This window comes from Tamandua tetradactyla, chromosome 8 (genome assembly GCF_023851605.1).
Source record: "Tamandua tetradactyla isolate mTamTet1 chromosome 8, mTamTet1.pri, whole genome shotgun sequence".
NCBI classification, from domain to species: Eukaryota; Metazoa; Chordata; class Mammalia; order Pilosa; family Myrmecophagidae; genus Tamandua; species Tamandua tetradactyla.
Genome location: NC_135334.1, coordinates 18,332,719 through 18,354,662, shown reverse-complemented (window position 1 = coordinate 18,354,662; position 21,944 = coordinate 18,332,719). Strand labels below are relative to the sequence as shown.

At 40.5% G+C, this 21,944-nt stretch overlaps 1 long non-coding RNA gene and 1 other non-coding gene across 8 annotated transcripts in view; both read right to left on the bottom strand.

Annotated features, from left to right (window-relative positions):
• Positions 1–21,944, bottom strand: part of LOC143644096 (uncharacterized) — a 301,622-nt gene that overhangs the window by 256,548 nt on the left and 23,130 nt on the right. For 6 of the 7 annotated variants that reach the window (XR_013156507.1, XR_013156505.1, XR_013156508.1 and 3 more), the window contains exon 1: positions 7,024–7,336. This is a non-coding gene — a long non-coding RNA (uncharacterized LOC143644096). Of the gene's footprint in view, positions 1–7,023; positions 7,337–20,101; positions 20,244–21,944 lie in introns of those variants that run through there. The other variant, XR_013156511.1, reaches the window with a different exon arrangement.
• On the bottom strand, positions 9,890–9,992 carry LOC143645322 (U6 spliceosomal RNA). Its single transcript, XR_013157046.1, has one exon. It is a non-coding gene; the product is annotated as a U6 spliceosomal RNA (small nuclear RNA).

Genomic DNA, 21,944 nt, shown 5'->3' with positions numbered 1-21,944 from the left:
AGTTGGAGAGCTGATATATGGAAGGGAGGGAGAAAATGGTCACTAGTGCACTTTTTACCCTTCTTTCTTAGGTATTATCACACCTCAGATGGGCTGGCCTCAGGCATAATAAGAGAGGAAGCTCAGAAATCTTTAGTTTTGGTTCACTTCTGACTTACCCAGTTGGTTGCTTTCTAAGTGTCTAGCAAACTCTTACATTCTAGTTTCTGTCACTCAGCATGGAGTGACCTTGATGAGATCTGACAGTCCCTACATGACTGGGGTCTCTGTAATACACCCTGAATATGGAATCAGAAGCTGTAGTCTTGAATCCATATGACATAGGCTAAGCACCAAGCTGGCTAATAAACTAACGTTTCTTCAACTGTGAACTGAAAATAATAACATCCACCTCATAGTACTGTTTTGCAAATAAGTTAAAATAAAATATGGAAAAACTTGAAAACTTTGAAATGCTATTTGAATATGACGTATCTACCCTAAACAAATGTGACTCACTATCTAGGCAAAAATTCTCAACAACCTTTACCCTTTCTTCCAGAAGTTTATTGCCAGATTCTTAAAGAAGCCTTTTTCACAGGAAAAAATGAAATGAAGCTTCAAGTAGTTATCTAGGAAATCCTAACCATAGAAAAGCTAACTTAGCATGCTTTAGGCACAGAGGGTAAGGGAGACAGGTTAAAGTGGTGGGATTTAATATTTCATATGTCACTCAATGTACATGCAGGGACTAAAGCAAGAATGCCCTGTTGTTGAAAACCCCATAATAAAGACGAGAGCATCATTTCACCAGTCGCTCCTCTGCCCTGAGAACAGTTTTCCATCATTTCATTAGAAAAAGAAAAAAAAATCTACCACATACTGCTCAATATGGTGACTAGGTCCTGCACAGTCAAGAAGTTATTTTCAAACACATTCTTTCCTTGCTTTTCCACCCCCATGGGGCCCTGCTATAATTCCAGGCCTTTGGAAACCCTGTGGCTGCCGCTTCCATCTTACTGAGCAGATTTTCAAACAAAGTCCCCTTGCTGTGTGCACAGAACTGCCCTCCAGAGCGGCAGGCGGGCCTGTCGGGGGGCAGCGGGGGGGCTCCGGTGCTGAATTTATTTCCCACATCTTGAACACATCGCTCTCTCCCCTCCCTCCCTCCCTCCAGTCCCCCACCCCTCCCCTCCCCCAGCTTCATTCCTAAATCCTACAGCCATGACAGAAATAAATTAGCTAGAGGTACAGGTCACACCTTGGAGAGCAGTAAACGTTCTGTGGGAAATCAATAGAGAAGATGGGATTCTCAAACAGCTGAAGCAGAAGGAATGATGCATTGATGGCTATACATAAACCAAACAAAGGGGCCTGAGAACAGCTTTCCAGGGAGGGGCCAGTACACACGGAGCTTATTTATTCCGACACCTGAACCCGAGACAGTGCTGTGGAAAAGATGTTCCCCAGACACCTGTGCTTCTGGAGCTTTTCCTCTGGAAGGTTAAATGTTGCCATGTGAGTATTTGTGAAAATTAAAAATTATGTTAAGAGTGTGAATGCTAATACTGGCATCCCAGGAAGCCCCCAGAAGGGCCCTAAGCTGAGTGTGCGAGACATATATCTCTTCCAGGAAAACCTCCCCTCTATGGTTGCTGATGGCAAAAGCTAGGGAGGGATCATTTAGACAGTTAACTGTAATTCCCAAGGCGGTAAGCGTGATGTGTTAAACAGGGAACAGGCTTTAGGCTCCGATAGACCTGGGTTCTAGCCCTGCCTTCACCACTTAGTAAGCAAAAGGATCTTGGGAAAGCTGCATTTGTAAAATGGCAATATAATATCTACCTTAGAGGCAATTGTGTGGATTAAATGAATAACATACGTTAATGTCTGAAACAAAATAGACACAATAAATACTAGCTGTTCTTCCTCTCCCCAGTTATGGGTAACTTTTAAAATACTCTTGAGTTCTATCATTTGTCCCATCACAGGTCTCTCACAAAGACAATGCCTGATGAAAATTTAATTCACTAGCAAATTCAATTTCTAGCAAAATATTTTACCATACCAAAGGTAGTAAAAAGAGGTGGCTCAGGAGGGCTTTAGGGACCCTATCATCTCCATCAGTTACCAGATGCCGCCCCAAATAAATAAGCATTCTAAGCTGAAGCAGCATGCTTGCTATACTAACACAGGATTAAAACAAAACCCTACCCCTAAGCTCCTCATATATAGAAATTCTGGAACTTACACTGACCTATACCTGGAACCTATTTTTCTCCCTTCTGTTCTTATCATGAGGAAATGTGGGCATTGACAGCTTGGCTGATAGCCTGGTCCACTGCTTGTTTTCCTTGCATACAGGAAGTTCCTCTTTATGGTCAACCAAATTCTGTTCTGGCTACAAATTCTCTCTAGTTCCCTTAAATTTTCCAAGTCTTGGGTGGGCCTACCATGCCAGAGACCTGGGTTCGATTCTCGGTTCCTGTACAGGCAAAAAAAAAAAAAAAGTAAAGAAATCTCATTTTAAGTGACAAGAGTTTGGGTGGGCCACAGTGGCTGAGCAGGCAGAGTTCTCACCTGCCATGCCAGAGACCCAGGCTCGATGCCTGGTGCATGACCACGCAAAAAAAAAAAAAAAAAAGATCCAAGTCTTTGGCTTTTTCCTAAATCAGAAAATGTAAAGTTAATTTGGGCAATTAAAGAATGTTCAGTACCCTAATGTTTAGGAGTTGGCCTTGCTCAGTTAGCCATGCTATCGTCCAACTAAGTAAGCCTTTTCAGAACAGAGAAGGTGAGAGCACTAGAACCTACCAAAAAACACTCTCAGTCAACAAAAACAAATAAAAGTAACAACTAATATAACTACTCCAGCCTACATTAAAACAAAACAACACACTGCTTGCAAATTTCAGGGTCAGGACTTGAATCCCAGTGACTCCAAATCCTAAGAGTTTTCACTATGCCATATTACATAAGGATTGCTGAAGTCTTCACTTCTGAAACTGCGAAACTTTTAAGGACCTATTTAAAGGAAACAAAGAGTGATTAGGATTTTTTGTTCAAGTAGAATGGGTCCCCAAAGGCAGGCAGTAAATTGAATTCCTTAAGCACTAACTCATTAAGCACTATGCCGGGACTTGTCCAGCTCTGGACAATATTATGTTGATGGATCTAGGAATTAGGCAAGACATAGGTATGCTCCATCTAAGGAAATTGCAGGAATGCTGTTTGATAGCTTGGAACCTACTGTAACTGCAGCAGTCTTTTTCCACTAAAATGTTTTTTGAAGGTTTTTCCATCAGACACGGTATCTTATGCTCAGCTGGTTGATCACATGACCCCTGTGTGCCTCAGAGGCCACCTACCCTTCTTCTCTCAGGACAGGTCTCCTCATTTTTATACTTCCCAGGGATGATGCCAACTTGAAAGAAGATAACGTTGCTAAAGAAGAAAACCTAGTGCCTAGCCCCCATAGGGGGCTACCCTCCCCTCCCTTACTCCCCACCTTCCCTTCCCAGCTGCTTAAAATATTCCACATAGGGAATGCGACAAGTGGGTGAAGGTCAGGGTGAAGCATTTGAAAAACTCCAGACCAGGAGGTAAAGAATGGTAAACATTCTCTCAAAATTTTTAAGCATCAGCCTCTCCCTTGAAGTCTGCTCTGCACTTCTGCATCAACAGACTTGCTTTGTTGATCTACATGTAAGTATTGCATGCATTTACATGTACCATTTAATCACCCAGAATCACACCCTTTCTCAATTTGTTTTTGCAGCCCTATGACTGCATACATACAGATTTCTATACTAAAGATGCTCAATCACAAATCATTGATTTGGCCAGAAGCAGTTCCTTGTGCCTTCTCTCTTTAAGGGGAGCTTTCTGGAGCCTGGGGACCTCAGAGACTAGATATTTTCATCAACCTCCATGACCCAGCCCATGCTGGTCCAAAGGGCCCAAGAAACACAAAATCCTGTCTGCATGTATGCCTTCACTTGGTTTGCATACCCCATAGGACCCATGAGCCAGGAACGACTTCTGACTAGCCAATCTTCCCTTCGTAAAGATCCTTTCCATCCAAGGAGTCTGCTTAGCTGCACCTGAAAACCACTAAAGAGAACTAGATTTGACTCTAGAGTGCCACTTACCTCACATCTTCCCAGACAGCCTCCTTCCAGCCTCTCCCTGACTGAGGTCAATGAGATTATCACTTTTGCCTTATTCAGCTACCTGCACTATTTAGCACTTTTTTTTTTGTATTTTCAGTAAATATGCCTTAAATGCTATTCATCTGATGATGTTAATGCATCAACACAGCAGCCCTGAGAACCCAGAGGGTGAGCTAAGAACTGACTGGGATTCACAGTAAGAAGAGCTCACACTTGCCTTGTGTGAAGTAAGAGAAACAACAGTAAGAACATCAATCACAACACTTTTAGGGTTTCCCCTGCAAAAAGCACCAGGCTAAGTGCTTAACATGCTGTCTCACAGAATCCTCACAGCAACCTCATTATTCCTGGTTTACACAGGAGGAAACAGACACAGAGAAACTCAGCAAAGTCCATGCAATTAGTTAATATACCTCACATAGTTTGGAGTCTGACAGAAAATTCAAATCCAGCTCCCTAACTGAGTTTTATGTGACTGTGGATAAAGTATGTGACTTCTCCAGCCTCACATACAGAGACGGATTCCAGATTATTCATATTATCATGTGGGCAGATATGTGGACGGTCACTTAGGGATCTGTGGATTGTCTAGTTCAACCAGGGATTTGAGCAAGTCACTGGACTTCACTACAATAAGGAGATGAATACCTGCCTTGCCCCAAGTCCAGTGGTTGTGGGGGTGGGTTGGGGGGTGGAATGGAGAGGATACAGAAACACCTAGAAATCCTAAGACAAGCAAAACTCTAGAAAGCCAATTATATGCATTAAAAAAAATATGATATCAGACTCTTTTCCCCCACTTACTTTCCCTTGTCACAATCTAAATTTTATCCAGATGTGAACATGGAGAGGCCTGTCTTTGTTCTTTCTCTGCCTCTTTGCATGCCCTTTGGTTCTCCTTTGTGCCTGGAAAGGTTTCAGTGCTATTCTTCAAGAGAGACGATGAAAGGAGACGGGGTTGAGGGTTTGCAGTGATAAGAAAGGGGAGTCAGCAGAAAGGGTTATAGAATGCTACAGACTGTGCACCTCCTCTCTTCCAGGCAGACAGAGCCAAGGCAGTGAAAGAGTCCCTGACTCTGGACAAATGTCCAGATCCACATAAAGCCTTCCAAGCGGCTCTGTCCCACAGCCAGACTGCAAAGGGCGTGTGCAAACTCACGCACACACTCTCACATAGCACTGTGCTCTCCCTTCCAGGAAAGGATTAGTTGTTGTTGTTTTAATTAAGCCCATCAAGATCTCTGCCACGTTAGAGAAGATAGGAAAAACCAAAACTAGACTGAATTGCTTTGTATATCTCCTTGGGGATCGAGTTATAGCAAATAATCCACCATCTACACATCAGGAGAAGCTTTTACTTATGAAAAACAGAGGCAGGTGCACAAGAGAAACATTGGGTACTAAATCAAAGCCCTGGGGGCAGAAGGAAATTAATTTAAATGCATCCACTTAGCCCCTCTACTTATATCTAAATGCACAGGATGGGGAGCAGATCACAGCCCTGGCTGGGTCTGGTCTCTTCTTCCTGGTCTCCCCTGAGGTCCCTTACTACTTTGCTCCCTGCTTCAGCTGCCTAGTGAGAACAGATGCACACAAGTTAAAAGAACAAGGTCAGTTTATCAGCTGGGTCTTATTTCAGACCCTACCCTACCTCTATCTGAAACATAAAGATGGCGAGTGAGGGACAGGGGAGCTGCTGCATTTGATTGTGTATGAAACCATGGCATTTTCATTTACATCCCCTGAAGAGCTGGCCAGTCTGATTTACACGTTGATAATCTGTGATGCTTTTTAGCCCAGCAAATATTTAGTCCCCAACTGATCAATAATCCTTTCCTGGCTGTTCTTTTTCTGAAAAGAATTAAATCCTCTCTAACTCTTAAAATTCTTGAATAAAATTACACTGCTTTAGCCCAAGATGCTCTGTTTCTCCATGAAACCACGTGTTTTTGTAACCTCAGTTCTCAGATGTTTTTAAAGGGGCCGCCTTTGCTAACTTTGCTTTTTCTGAGATCCTAGCACTTCTCTAATCTGAGTTTTATGTGAAATCATAAAACAGTATTTGAGAGTCTGGTTTACTTCTTTATAAACTTAAAAAATAAAAGTAAAATTATTAACCAAAACTAAATTAGTGAGCATCTAGCAATGCAGTCTTTTTTTTTTGCATTCTTTGCTTACATTCACCAAGAGAATATTGACTTAATTTGTTCATTAAAAACCTTGTTTCTATATATTCTTTTCCCTCCAGAATCCCATTTTTAAAAATACCTCTATTTCTACACAGATTCTAAAAGAACTATACCTCTTTCTTGAAGTTAGAGTTGAATGTTTTGAAAAATGCACATTAGACATAGAAAGGGACGCCCCCTCCCCCAAGGGCTCCCAAAACAGCCTCAAATCCCACCAAAACTTCCAAAAACAACAACAACAGAAAACAAACTCTCTTTCATCTTTGGCAGCAACAAAAGCAATAACTTTCTCCAAACCAACCAAGCCAAGAAATAATATAACCCAGAGCACATGCACACTCAGACCGTGATGGTTACATCAGCTCACCACAATATTTGTCTGAAAAACACATAATTTGTGGTAGAGAGAGAGAGAACCTCTAATGACAAAAATAGCTAACTAAATTAAAAAGGTCCTTTCAAATGCAAATTATCAAAAGATATTCTCTCAGGGTTCAGAAAATCACCCCAACATAGGAAAAACTTACTTTTTCTGTGAAAAAAAAAAGTGTACCCCCACTTAGTTGAAAAAGCAGTTAGATTTGCTCTGGATTACCTTAAAAGTTTTTTTTTTTTTTTTTTTAAAAGCAAAAGTTAATTCCTGGCTGCATAAGTCTTTAAGCGCTTTATTAGCATTTACTGACCGAAGTCGTCTTCAGTTCCCAGGTAGCAAAGTTTCTTTTCTTCTCCACTGAAATGCTCATATGGACCCTGAAGGAGACTGTATTACTGAACAGATCAGGAAAGAATATTGTTTCCAATCTTCTGGTGCAAGGAAAGAAAGAGAGAGGAAAGGCAAAGCAAAATGCAGTCTAATCAGGCATTCTTCCTGGTGGAAAAAAAAAAAAGGTAAATCCAGTATCCTGGAACGAGTTCAAACATAGCTTGACAGGCCACAGGAGCATCTACACTGAGCATGCTTAGCCTGCACTGCTTGCAAGAGACACTCTTAATGAATATTACTTCCTTCCCACTGGCTATTCCTGCTGGAAGTCCACACCCACTCCTCTTTCAGAAGTCAGGAATTTAGCTTCAGCCAAAGTCCAGAAAACATGCTTATGCACACACAAGGCCTCACTGATCCATAAACTTTCCGGTTGTGACCTGCAGGTCAGTTTGACAAATAGAACATGGGGGTGAATTTTTTTCTGTCCTTGGTTATGGTCCCAGCTTTGTGCCTGCCCTAAACTGCAGTTACCCTGAAGAAAGAAAGAATAGACAGTTTTCTTTCGAAAGAATATGATATCCTAAATGTCAGTGTAAAGGCCTTTCCTGATGAAGCTTCCATAACCAGATCAGAATAAGGGATAGCTGTGTAAGATGTAACATTTAGATTTTGGATAAAAGAAAAGAAAATTCCCACACCAAAATGTATCCTTTCTGATAACTTTGCATATCATCTCTCCCTAAAATGCTATGTGCCAATGCACAATGCGAAACTGTTTTGAGAATTCAGATTTAACCTGCTGTGCTGTCTAAACAGTGGACTAGTCTATGTTTAGATCACATTAAAAACCTAGTTTTATTTTTCAAAAAAATGTTTTCCCTTTTTTCTGAATCTTGCTGTTATGTTTAATGGCATGAGACCTGAAATTCTGGAAATTTAAAAATAAAGTATTTCTCTGACAGCTTGAGAAGGCAGAATTCTTGCTTGGGTGGTAGAGTGTGGGGAGGGGAGAGGATAAGGGAACGTGGGGAGAGAATCTAATATAGACAGCACAGGAATGGAACAGCTTTTTATGGTTCAAAAATTAATAATAATGGGGCAGGCCACGGTGGCTCAGCAGGCAGAGTTCTTGCCTGCCATGCAGGAGACCTGGGTTCGATTCCTGATGCCTGCCCATACAAAAAAAAAAAAAAACTTAATAATAATGAAACAGCTTTTGTTATCCTTCTGGCATTTCCAGGGTTTCTGTTCTCCACCTAATTACAAATTATAGATGTTATGAAATACTCATCTGGAATTGAAGCACCTATTTGCCTGGACATACACACAAACAATTTTGTTTGAAAAAAAATGGTGTCACAGAGCATCAAAAGACAATAGAAATTCTATAAATGCATAAAGAAATATGATGAGCCCAGTATCTAAAACAAAATCTGCCTGGCTACCATTGATTCCTTGGATTAATATGAAAGGTGCTCTTATGTACCTTCTAAGTAAATCCATCACCTCTCTATGCCTGTAACACTTAAAGTAGCTATCATACCATTTCCCTTATCTAAGATCCTTGTAACATAAACTGTTTCCTTGCCCACTATTGAATAAATAAAATTTCCTCAGACATTTTTCCTTCCTGTAATTATGAGGTTTGGGGAGAGACTGGGCAGGGCATTTGTTTTGTTTGTTTTTATGCTTTGCCTGGGGCAAGAATAAGACTTAGCCCTTTCTGCAAGTGTGTTTGTTTATACTGCTCCAAAGCAAAATAAGTTTTCGGCAGTCAGATGAAGCCCAAGAGAAACAGGATTTTGAAAGGCGAAGTAATCTTCATTGCACCCACACAAAAGTGTCAAATAGGAAGGCTGTTTATTCACTGGGCCCCTGGAGGGCCGAGCTCTTATGCCACAAGGGATAGGGGATAGGGCCTACAGTCGAGGCTGGAGCTCTTACCTTCTCCCTGCCTTTGGAGTACACCGACTTCTGGAATACAGTTTTCTTCTCCACTGAGGCTAGGCATTCCCACCCCAACCCCCATACCTAAGGGAACTTGCTGCTCATGGACTTGGCAGAATGTGAATAGAGTCATGCTGGAATATCCAGTTAAATTTTAAAACAGCTCCAAGAAAAGCTGACAATCACCTCCGTCCATTTGAAAAACAAATATTTACTGAGTCTCTACTAGTGCACTCACCTGGGCAGGGGAAATTGGGTAGTGACTAAGACAGAGGAAGATCCTGCCCTCAGGGAACTTACATTCTGATGAAAAAATGGAAGAAGAGATACGTAAACAAATGAGTAATGAAAAAATTTACAAGTGGTGGTAAGTGCCAAGAAGGAAATTGAAGGGCAACTATGAGAAAGAATAAGTCACGGAAATTAGTGTGTGTGTTTGTGTGTGTGTGTGTGAGTGAGAGAGAGAGAGAGAGAGAGAGAGAGAGAGAGAGAGAGTGTGTGTGTTGGGGGCTGGGGGAATCACAGAATCAGGAAATGGGAGACATGTTTGGGAAAAGCATTAATAGGCTAATCCAAAATGTGTTAAAGAGAAAAATAGGTCACGTGGCTGGGCTAAGGCCTTGAATGCAAGATTAAGGTTCTGGAATTCAATATGTTGGGTAAGGGAAAGCTATCGAGGGTCTTTCAGAAGAATTATGATAACTAGAACTATTTTTTTAACAGACTAGAAAATCTTAATTATCGTAATACTCCTTAAATACTTTTTTCTAGGTAATATGTGAAACCATTTTAGCACTTTACTTGTAAAAGATGAGAGAAAAAATGTTTTATAGTAGTTTTCCTTTAAGAGTGAGAAGACTTGTCTTTTGAAATAAAGGATGATATGGTTAACATTAAAAAATATGGAATGCTTCATGAATTTGAGTGTCATCCTGGCTCAGAGGCCATGCTAATCTTCTCTGTATGATTCCAATTTTAGTATATCTGCCGCTGAAGCAAGCATTAGAACTATTCTTTTAAAAGATCTAAATGTTAGCAGAACAGAGTAGTTTGTATGACAGATTGGGGATGCAGACAAAAAACCAAAGCTTTCATTGACAGTCCAGATTAGAGAGAAAACCCAATCTAGGACAGTGTCAATAGCGACAGAAAGAAAAAAATAGTTGAGTAGTGATATGGAAGCAGAACCTACAGGTTTTGATGACTAACTGGATGTGCAGATGAGAATAAGTGGAGCTATGGAGGATAACTACTCCATAGCTCTGAGGATGGCAGTGGCTTAAGCAGAAACTGGGAAATCTGGTATAAGAAAATTGCATGTGGCTCATGGTCAGCTCAAATTTACTGGATGTGTGGTATATTGAGATTGAGTATGAAGAGGTGTTTTCGTTTCCTAGGCTGCTGAAGCAAATACCATGAAATGGGTCAGGTTAAACAATGGGAATTTTTTAGCTTACGGTTTTGAAGCTAAGAGAAAGTCCAAATCAAGCCATCATCATGGTGATCATTTCTTTGGGGAGAAAGCTGCCAGCAATTCTTGATTCCTCTGTCACCTGGCATGGTATATGGCAACATCTCCTGATCTCTTCCTTCATTTGTGGGTTCCATTTCAGCTTCTTGCTTCCTTTGACTTTCTCTCTGTGTCTTAATTTCATTCTACTTATAAGGACTCCAGTAAGAGGATTAAGACCCATCCTGACTGAGATAGGGCACACCTTAACTAAGTAACCTTCTCAAAGGGTCCTACTTACAATGGATCACACCTATAGGAATGGATTAAGTTTAAGAATGTTTTTCTGTGGTACATACAGCTTCAAACCACCACAGGAGGATCTATAGCCTACATTATCATTTTAGTCAGGAATTATATTTAGCTGTTAATAGGACCTGCTAACAGTCTCTTAAACACCTATGGGGTCTATTTTTTTCATTTTAAAGAAATTCAGATGTTGATACTGCAAAACCTACGCTCCAGGGACCAAAGTTCCTTCTAATTTTTTGTTCCACCATCCTTAATGCATTGTGTCTTTTCTCAGGTTGCCTCATCATCCAATATAGATGCTGAAGTTCTCACTGTCATATAAGCATCCCAGCAGATAGAAGTAAGAAGGGAGGAAGGTAAAGAGAGTGCTTGGTTATTCATTTTCTATTGTTATAACAAAACACTTCAAACTTTAGTGGCTTAAAACAACACAAATTTATTATCTTACAGGTCTGTAGGTTAGAAGTCCAATAGAAATCTCCCTGGAATAAAATCAAAGCATGGGTAGGGCTGCTTTTCCTTCTGGAGATCCTAGAGGAAATTTTGTTTCCTTGACTTTTCCAGAATCTAGAGGCCACTCCTTCACTCATGGCCCTCTTCCTCCATCTTTAAAACTTGCAACAGCAGGTCAAGTTCTTCTCTTTTTGCTTCACTCTGACCTCCTCTTCTTCCACCCTTTTTCACTTTCAAGGACCTATCATTGCATCAGGCTAATCTAAATAAAATTGAGCATAATCTTGCTATCATAATATCAGTTATTAGCGACTTAATTCTATTGGCAACCTTAGTTCCCCTTATGCATGGAAAACAGGTTCCAGGATTCCAAGGTTTAGGAATGGAGAGATGATGGTCCCCAACATACCTCTCTTCTATTCACCATTCTGGCCCCTACAAAAACCAGATGGGCCATGATGGATGACCATGGTCTATAGCAAATTTAACCAGGTCTTAATCTCGTTAGCAACCACTTTGCCAGATGTATCATCTTTGCTAGACACACAGCCTAAAGTACATGATATATAGACAGCCACTGATCTGATGAATGCATTCCTTTCCATTCTTTCCAAAAAGGAGGATAAGGGCAGTTGCATCCATAGGAAATGGACAAAAGATCACATTTAAACAGATTTGTTCTAAGGCTATCCATCTCTATGATAATATAAGCCAAAGAAGCCTGTGCAGTTGAACATTCCACAGAACATCATGTTGTTCCACTATATTGATGCCACATCATTGATCAAACTGAATGGATAAAAAGTTATAAGCACATTGGAAAACTTGGTAAGAAACATGTACCCTTGACATGAATCTTGGATCAAGCTTCTAAATTAAAGCACAAATGACTGCATCATGTACCCCCCACCATTAAGAAGAAAAGCGATATCTGATAACCTTTTCACATTCTAGTAGCAGAATATTCTACTCTTGGTGTGTGCTCTGGCTCATTTTATTGAGTGACATAAAAGGCTTCCAGCTTCAAGTAAAGCCCAGAGCAGAAATCAGGACTAGGCTACTGGGAAAGCCTGCCACTTAGGCCACATGACTCAGCAAATCTTATGATACAAAGGTCTTTTCTATAATGGGAAAAGACACTGTAAGGACTTTATGGCAAGCTCTGATGGAGAATCACAGCATAAACACTTAAGGTTCTTGAGCAAACAATGCCTTCTGTAACAGAGAACTATAGTTTATTTGACACAGTTATACTTGCTACTACTGGTAGAGACAGAGTGTTTGACAGTTGGTTGTTAAGTGACCATATGCCCAGAGCTGGATTTATGAGCTAGTTTCAGTCAACCATCTGTAAGGAAGGGAAAAATCAATGTTTCATAAGGTCAGGTGGCCCAACAGCAGTTATTATAAGATGGAAATGGTGCATTCTCTGGATTTGGCCACTGCATTTGGGAAGGGAAGAAACAAGAGACATCCCTTTGGATCACCTGGTTACCAAACAGTCTACAGTGTCCATATGGAGGGGCCATTCTACCTTCTCCTTATGAACAGATTCAATTTCTTCTACCACTATGGTACTTCCTTTTCTTGACTGCTAGCATTTTGATTCAAGGAGTCAAAATAACAAGATGACAACCGGAGCTTAAAGGTTAAAGGGACTCTCACTGTATCCCTTGGTATATTTCCATGTTTTGAATCAGGACATCTAAACCGGTAGGGCACAGAGTTGCAGGGACAGGAAGCACAAATCCCCAAGTCAGTAAAAGTGCTGGTAAGCAAGGCAATTTTATTCCCAGATCCATGCATTCTACCTACTAGAGACATGGGATCATAAAATAGTCATTGAATTAAGGTGTATATTGTGTCCTAGAGAATAGTACCTATCATTACCTGGCACCACCAGGTAAACCACCCAGATAAGTAGAAGTACTATCCAAGAAAGAAGAGAATCTAGAATGGATAATAGAGAGATATGGGTTTCAGTAGCCTCTATATTTATAGACAAGTTACAGAAGTGGGGTTAGTCCCACTAACCTGCCTCGTGTAAGTTTCCCTAGGAAAAGATCAATCAGAATCCTGGAAGAGCTCTTTCTAAAAGGAGTACACTTAGTATATAAGCAAGTAGGACAAAGGATGAACTGTAGTAGATTCTGTGATCACTTACAAATCCCTTTGGGCCTGTGGTACTCCTTATCTTAGCTACTAGGAGTACTGATGGCTTTTGCTTCACAGCTAAGTCCCTCTTAGAGAAGTGCCCTCATCCAAAGTTTGCCTCCCTGACAACCAAGGCTACACCTCCTACCCAGGGAAAACCCATATCCAAACAGCTACAAAGAGGCACAAAGGACGAGTCCCCTTGCCTCAATGTGGAACAATTCTGAAGGTCATCTGAGCTCCATACCTCCCTAAAGGATTGCCTGAGTCCTCTGTTACAACTGCATTACAGCTCAATGGCTCCTCTGGCTAGTCCTCCTTCCCTCTCTCTGTTATAGATGTTGTTCTTAAGAACATACACCCCACCCCCAACAGACTCCCTGTACCCAAGTCTCCATCTGAGAAACATCTGGTAGAATCAAAACCCTGGTTAAACCCCTCTCTTCATTTACACCATGACTGCACTTATGCAGCTAAAGATAGCTGGAGAACAACATACCACCATGCCAACTGATCTCATATTACATTATGTTCATTAAACCCCAAATAGGTCCCTAAAACTCCCCATAAATCATACTTTTTTCCCTAATCCATTCTTTTCTCCACTCTCCAGGACAATGATTTCATATTTTCTTCTCCAGCACCCAATACCTCCTTCTTAGAGCTCACCCTTGGCTAGCCAACCTTGCTTTCCACTATAATGTGAAAAATGGAACAATTAGAAGATAATGTTTAAAAGCTCCTACCACCAACTACTGGAATCAGAGAAAATCTACCTTCTCTCCTGTTTCTGTGCATGAACTGACCATGCTCCAAGCCGACAAATCCTTCTACTATTGCACTGAGTCTCCATTCTCTGTATATACCTTTTTCTTTATTAGAAAATGTGTGGTTTTACAGAACAAATCATGCACAAAAAAAAGATTCCCATATACCACTCTATTGCCAACATCTTTTCTTGATGTGGAGCATCTCCGTTCTTTCTTACCTGTTCAAGAACATTGCTCCATGAAGTCTTCTCTCTCTCCTGTATCATCAAACTTTCTCTACTCATTAGATCAATTGCAACATCAAAAAATCTGCTTCCCGCTCATCTAGCTTCCCCTTCGAACTACTAACTTATTTCTCTTCTTCCCTAATTGCAAAACTTTTTGAAAGAGTTCTCTACTAGCTCTTTCTAATATCTGTCTTCCCATTCTTTCTTGTTTCTATAAATCTTTATTAAGATATAATTTACATACCATGAAATTCACCCATTTAAAGTGTTTTTAGTATACTCACAGAGCTGTGCAACAATTAGCACAATCTAAGTTTAGAATGTTTCCATCATCCCAAAAGCCACCCTTACCAATTAATAGCCACTCCCATTCTTCCCCATTCTCAGCCCCAGGTAACCACTAATTTACATCCTGAATCAATAGATGTGCCTATTTTGGACATTTCATGTGAATGGAATAATACAATATACAGTCTTTTGTGATTGGGTTCTTTCATTAAGTATAATGTTTTTTTTTCTTTTTTTTTTTATTAATTAACGGAAAAAAAGAAATTAACCCAACATTTAGAAATCATACTATTCTACGTATGCAATCAGTAATTCTTAACATCATCACATAGATGCATGATCATCGTTTCTTAGTACATTTACATCGGTTTAGAAGAACTAGCAACACAACAGAAAAAGATATAGAATGTTAATATAGAGAAAAAAGTAATAATAATAGTAAAAAAAAAAAAAAACCTATAGCTCAGTTGCAGCTTCATTCAGTGTTTTAACATGATTACTTTATAATTAGGTATTATTGTGCTGTCCACTTTTGAGTTTTTGTATCTAGTCCTGTTGCACAGTCTGTATCCCTTCAGCTCCAATTACCCATTATCTTACCCTGTTTCTAACTTCTGCTGGATTCTGTTACCAATGACATATTCCAAGTTTATTCTCGAATGTTGGTTCACATCAGTGGGACCATACAGTATTTGTCCTTTAGTTTTTGGCTAGACTCACTCAGCATAATGTTTTGAAGGTTCATTTATGTCATAGCATGTATCTGTACTTCATTCCTTTTTTTTTTTTTTTGTATGCTGTATGACAGGGTCACATTTCATTCTTTTTCCATGTGAGTATCCCGTTATTGCAGCACCATTTGTTGAATTTTTGTTGGTTTCTTTGTTTGTTTTGGGAAGTGCATGGGCCAGGAATCAAAGCTGGTCTCCTGCATGGCAGATGAGAATTCTACCCTTGCACCCCCCTCATTCCTTTTTTTTTTCTGCATGGGCATGTACCGGGAATCAAACTCAGGTCTCCAGCGTGGCAGATGAGAACTCTGCCTGCTGAGCCATCATGGCCTGCCCTTCATTCCTTTTTATTCCTCCATTTTGTGACATCTTATTTTTCTGAACCATTATCACAAATACTACTGAATGGGTTGGCTTAAACAAATGAAATTTATTGGCTCATGATTTCAGAGACTAGAAGATTTGCTTCCCCCTGAGTTGGTAGCATTTTGGCTGGCCAGTATCTTCGGGTTCCTTAGCTTTCTGCGCCATGACATGGGATGTCCTCTCCTTTCTCTTTCAGATTTCCACTAATGTTCAGCTTCTGGCTCCTCTCCGTGGCTTTCTCTTATTATGTCTGAATTTCTCTTGCTTATAAAGCACTCCAGTAATCTGGATTAAGGCCCAACCCTATTCAGTTGGACCACATCTTAACTTCAAGTAACACCTTCAAGAGATCCTGTCTACACTGGGTTCACATCCGCAAGAATATGGATCAAGAACATGTCTAAATTAGGGTATATATAATCTAATCCACCACATGTGGACATACCACATTCATCAATAGATAGACATCTGAGTCATTTCCACTTTTTGTCTATTATGAATAATGCTGTTATGAACATTCAGGCACCTATTTTTGCACGGATGCATGTTTTCATTTATCTTGGTTTGTCCGCAGCTCTCTGAACTGTAAATGTTAGAGTTCCCCCAGGGCTCAGTTCAGGGATCTCTTTTTTCTTACTGTTTACGTTCATCGCCTACATCAGCAGATCCTTACCTAGGATCTGTATAATCCCATCTAGGATGGAACGATAAATGCTACCTGGATAACAATGATGACTCTTGATTTCATATCTTCAGCCTAGATCTCTCTCCATATATCCAAACTGCCTGTTCAACATCACCACCTGCCCAAAACTGAGACCTGATCTTTTTCCCAAGATCCGCTCCTTTCCTTTTTCAATTGATGGCACCTTAGACTAAAAATTTGGAATTATTCTTTACTCTTCCTTCTCTCATACCTCATGTCCAAACACATGAATTTCTGTGGCTCCACCTTACAATGTATCTAGAATTTTACCACTTCCCACCACCCCTACTGCTACTACTCTGATTCAAGTCAAAATCATCTCTCACTTGAATTGACAAAATAGCCTCCTAAATGGTCCTCCTGTTCTCTTGTTTCTTGACCCCAGCAGTCATTTCTCAACAAAATAGCTGTTATCACCTAAGTCAGAACGAATCTATTTTCTGCTCAAAACCCTTGATTGGCTCTCCATCCTGCTCAGAGTAAAAGCCAAAGTATGTATTTTGATCTACAAGGACCCAAATGATATGACTCCTCTTTACCTCTCTGATTTCATTCCTGTTAGTCCCAACCCTCAATTTTCCCATTCCTGTCATTGCTACTTCCGTGCTTTCCTCAGACATTCCAGGTCTGCCCCCAGCTCAGGCCTTTACACTTGCTACCTCTGCTCAAAGTGTGCTTACCCCAGATATCCACATGGTTGGTTCCCCTCTCTGAGAGCTTGTCCTGGTCACCCTATCTAAAATATCAATCACCCCCCAACATTTCATATCTCTCAAGGCTGCTTTACTCTATCTCTTTACCACTTATCTAACATACCATATATTATTGTTATTAATCTCAATTATTTTCTGTCTCCTCAACTAGAATGCAAATTCCATGAGCATGGAAACTTGTCTTTTCATTCACTGATATATTCCAAATTAGAAAAGCCCCTGGCACACAGTAGGTGCTCAATAAATATTGGAGAATGAATTATCCTGCCATCTCCTTTCCCTAGACTGTCCCTGCTCCTCTTCTCCAACTAGAAAACATAGTTACCCATTTGGACACAAGTTAAATATCACCTTTTCTTGGCAGCTTTCCCAATTTTGCAGACATCTCTTCCCTGTCAGAATTAGCTGTTCCCTCCTCTATGCTCCAAGAGCACATTACGTTTAACCCCTGCCATTGTATTTAAAATATTCTGTGTGACTTCCAGTATCTAATTTGCTCACAAGATAATGAGTTCTTGCAATGCAGAATCATCATTTCATTATTTTTTGTATCAGACCCAGTGCCTGACCCATAGCAAAATTCAATAAAAGTGTTGAATAAATCACCAAACATACCCTTTATTCTCTCCACTTCCCCCCTCCCTTTTCACCACCTCTTACTAATTGCCACTTCCATGCATACCCAAAATGCCCAAAAATGCCAGGTAACTGTTCTGCTCACAAATTTCCCTTGATCCCCACTCTGGTCAGACCCTATAGTCTGTACCTGTTCAGATTCTCCACCTATGCCCTCCAACCCCTGATCAGGCAAATATTCCTTCCAAGCTTAAGATAATATTACAAACTAACCAGTGCCAAGATTAAAGTAAGAGTTAATGGATTGAATGCTGAATATTAGATTTTAAAAATAACTACATTTTAAAAAATCCAGGGTGGTGTGATGGTGGCTCAATGGCAGAATTCTCACCTGCTATGCCTGAGACTTGGGTTCAATTCCCTATGCCTGCCCGTGACTTGGGTTCAATTCCCTATGCCTGCCCGTGCAAAAAAAAAAAAAAAAAAAAAAAAAACACCAAACTGCTAAGTGACATAGTCCTGTGGAAAAGAAATCTGGGATTAGGAGATAGAAGTAGATCTTTTGTAGGTGCTGTTTAATGGTTGCCTGAATGCTGTGATTTGGACAGTTGTGAGAGAAGAAATATATGCTTTGAGTATTATTAGTCATTCAGTTTAGGATGAATTAATTTATCATATTATCTATTGAGAACAGAAAGTGGGCTCCTTGAGAAGAGAATAGAAGAGCAGAAATATGCTGGGCATCTGAAAAGAAGTGAAGATAGCTCCACCAAAGGGACAGAATAGAGTTTGGGGATGATACCATCACTAAAGACAGAACTAGGGTGGACTTCAATTCCCTTCCAGCCTTCACATTTTTGCATTAGTAGGATCAATTCCCAACCATGATCCAAATAATCCAATACAGAAATGGCCCAGTAGAAAAGAAGAAACCATGTAATTTGCATCATGTGAAAATGCTTTGGAGACTGGAATTCATTCATCAGAAAACATTAAATGAGCCCAGCTAAGAAAAAGAATCTCCAAACATATGCTGAGTTACTGAATACTAGTTTTGAAAAAAAATTATACACCAGTGCTACAAATATAAGTAGAACAGATCCCTCATCCTCAAGGAACTCAAAGCATAAAAGGAAAAATTCAATTCAAAGGGGTAGGATAAATGCTAGATAACAGAGACATGAAAAGTGATGAATAGTATTGGCAATTGTTTTGACTGACCTAGTGGGTTCGCTGATCTGAGTAATACAGAATGCAGAGAAAGCTTCAGCAGGAAAATTATACATTTGTACTGGACACACTGAGTTTGATGTTTCTGTAAGACATCAGAGTGGAGGATTTTTAAGACAAATGGGTTCTGGCAGTCAATCAGAAGAAATATCGAATTTGAAAATTAAAGTTTAGGATCACATCAGCATATGGTGTTAAGTGAAAATCACGGGTATAGCTAAATTGACTTGAGAGTATGTCCAAAGACAATCAAATCTGGTATGCCCAAATATGAAGACTGGTTGAAAAGGGGGTCCATGAGGGAAATAAGAGTATTCAGAGACAGACAAGGAGAATACAGAGTGCCCACAAAGAAAACAGAAGAGAGTTTCAATGAAGGAATGGCAAATACCATAGAAAGATTAAGAGGGAGGTTTTAAAAGGCCTGGAAATGTTCACTGAAATTAACAATCCAGAGATCATGGTTGACTTTGGTGAGAGCAGGTATAGAGAAGTAATGAGGATGTGGGTGAGGCAGGTGAGACGTCTAGGGAACAAAACTTCAAGTAGCATTCACTCTGAGGTTGTACAAGTGCAGGTGTGGTAGGTGAGAGGAAGTTGTGCCTTAACTTTTGTGCTCTTATGCCTTGCTTCCCTCACTCTAGGCCCATCCAACCTGAAGACTGAAAAGGAGGGGAGGAAATAGAGTCAGGGAGTGTAATTTTATTGCGCTGACTTAGGATTTCCACCCCTCTCTCACACAAATCACCCTGAAAGGACAGGCTTAAGCTTCCCTGTTTTTTCTTAAAAGAATCTTCCAAGCAGGCCACAGTTGGCTGGCCTGGGCCTGGACATCTGACCCAAGGGCAGCTAATCCTAAATTCTCAGCAAGATCAACCAACACATTTCCTCTCCTGAGACTCTGAGCAAGTAAATACAATAAAACTTTTTTGGTGAGCAGAAAGAAAAGCTGAAGAAAGCTCACCATTTAGAGGACAGAATAGCCATGAAAGACCATAGGGAGGCCAAAATTAAGGGAAGACAAAGTTCTAAGTAAGCCAAGGAATCCACTGGTAGAGAGAAAATGGAATCCTGTAGCAGAGAGAAGTGGGGTCACTGCAAGAAGCATAAGAGCTCACTAGGCAGAAATTACCTCAGCTCCAGACAGCTTTTCATTTCCTGGACAAATACTTTGACATTAAGCTCCCTTTTCTCCTCAAGCTGATTTTAGTTGAGAGTTTCTCTTCCTTACAACCAGGAGACCCTAATGAAAGTGATTTTTGAAGGAACTTCATCTGTGAAAGGAAGGAAAAAGATAAAGAACAAGGGTTATTGAAAAATAAAGCCATTTGAGCTGCATTTAAACTGAATGGACTGAAAACATGTTACCAAGCTACTTTGACTAACTTGACCAGCTTGTTTGCTTAATTGATTTGTTTATAAAGAGCTCTGGATTGGGAAGCAAGGGGTCTAATGTATGCCAACACTCATTCAATTATTCAATAAGTCGTTCACCTGGGTCTTAAGTTTTCTTCCCTGTAGAGTGGGGCTATAAATAGACACACTACTTATCTCATAGGATTACAGTTATATGAAAGATTAAATATTACTTTGAAAATTGAAAATTGTGAGGTGCTCATAATAATTGTTAGTCTTGCCAATTGTAGGAGCAATTGTTTACATTTTCTCCTCCGTGTGGTCAGCCAATGATTTACTGCGCAGTGCCACACCCACAGCTTCCCACCCACCTGCCATTCCCCGTCTTACTTCTCTTTTCTCTCTCATTCAGTGCTTGAAGCTCTTTGCTTAATGCGCCACTGTCACCTTTTACTCCAAGAACTGAAAAAGCTCTACCATATTTGCTCACCTGCAAAAGGGTATCCCAACCATAATGGACTTGAAGGCACGTTGGAAAGAGTAACATTCTGGCGGTTGGGGTAATGGTGGTGATACCAAGAAGTACTGAGATGGTAGTAGCAGGAGGACTAGTAGTAATTGTCATGTCTACACAATAGGCTATTACATTTAGTGATCTGATATTGAGTTTAACCCGATAGCTTTCTACCACGCAAACAACTCTATAGTAATCTTTTTGCCTTATTTCTTAAAACCAGAATTCAGTCATGCTACAATACCAACTCTCAGTATAACTTGGGCGCATCATAAACCTAATTCATCAGCAAGAAAGATGTGAGATGTGAATGACCTTGTAATAACAGAGTATCTTGTTCTGAACAGTAACCTCCCTACCCCCGCCCCACTCCTCGGCCATGGAGGACAAGAGCTGATTCAGAAGGAGGCTCAGGGTACTGTGAAAACCTTTGCAGCAGTGACAATGCTTTTTGAGATATATTAGAATAATGGCAATATCGTGCCACTCGATATGGAAATGTGCTGCATTATTCGAAGATTGAGAGCATATTTTTAGCCCTCTTCTTGGGCAACACTGGAAGTCCACCTTCTGGTTCAGAATAGGTGACTTGATTATCGAGTCTGGAAGTAACTCAGGCAGCAGCAGAATGGCTGAGAAGCCAGCCACCTTTGGCCCCAAACTGGCTGAGCAAGTGGGTGTTCTGTAGATTCCCAGAATCTGTAGATTCTCTGATTGGCCGACAGTGGGGAGAGGAATTCATTAGCATTCAGCACTTGCTCCAGTGTTCTTTTTCGAACACTGCCTCAGAGTGCCCAGAACTTTCTCTTCTGTGTCACTCTTAAAGGAATCTTGTACCCGGGATTGTTGAGCAATTCTCCCTGGTTGAGACTGAGGTGGAGAGAGGGAGGTGAGGGCCCCTTCCTGCATCATATTTATCTGCCAAGCAAGGTGAACATCTGCCAAGAAAAGAGCTAGGGTAAAGGGGAACTGAGGGTTCATTATACTCTTCTACTTCTGCAAATGTTTGAAATTTTCCTTAATCAGAAGTTAAAACAAAAAGAAAAGGCAGCTTCTTCACAGTGCAACTTTAGGGTTTGGGGAAAAGGGTACCCCCCCCCCGCCC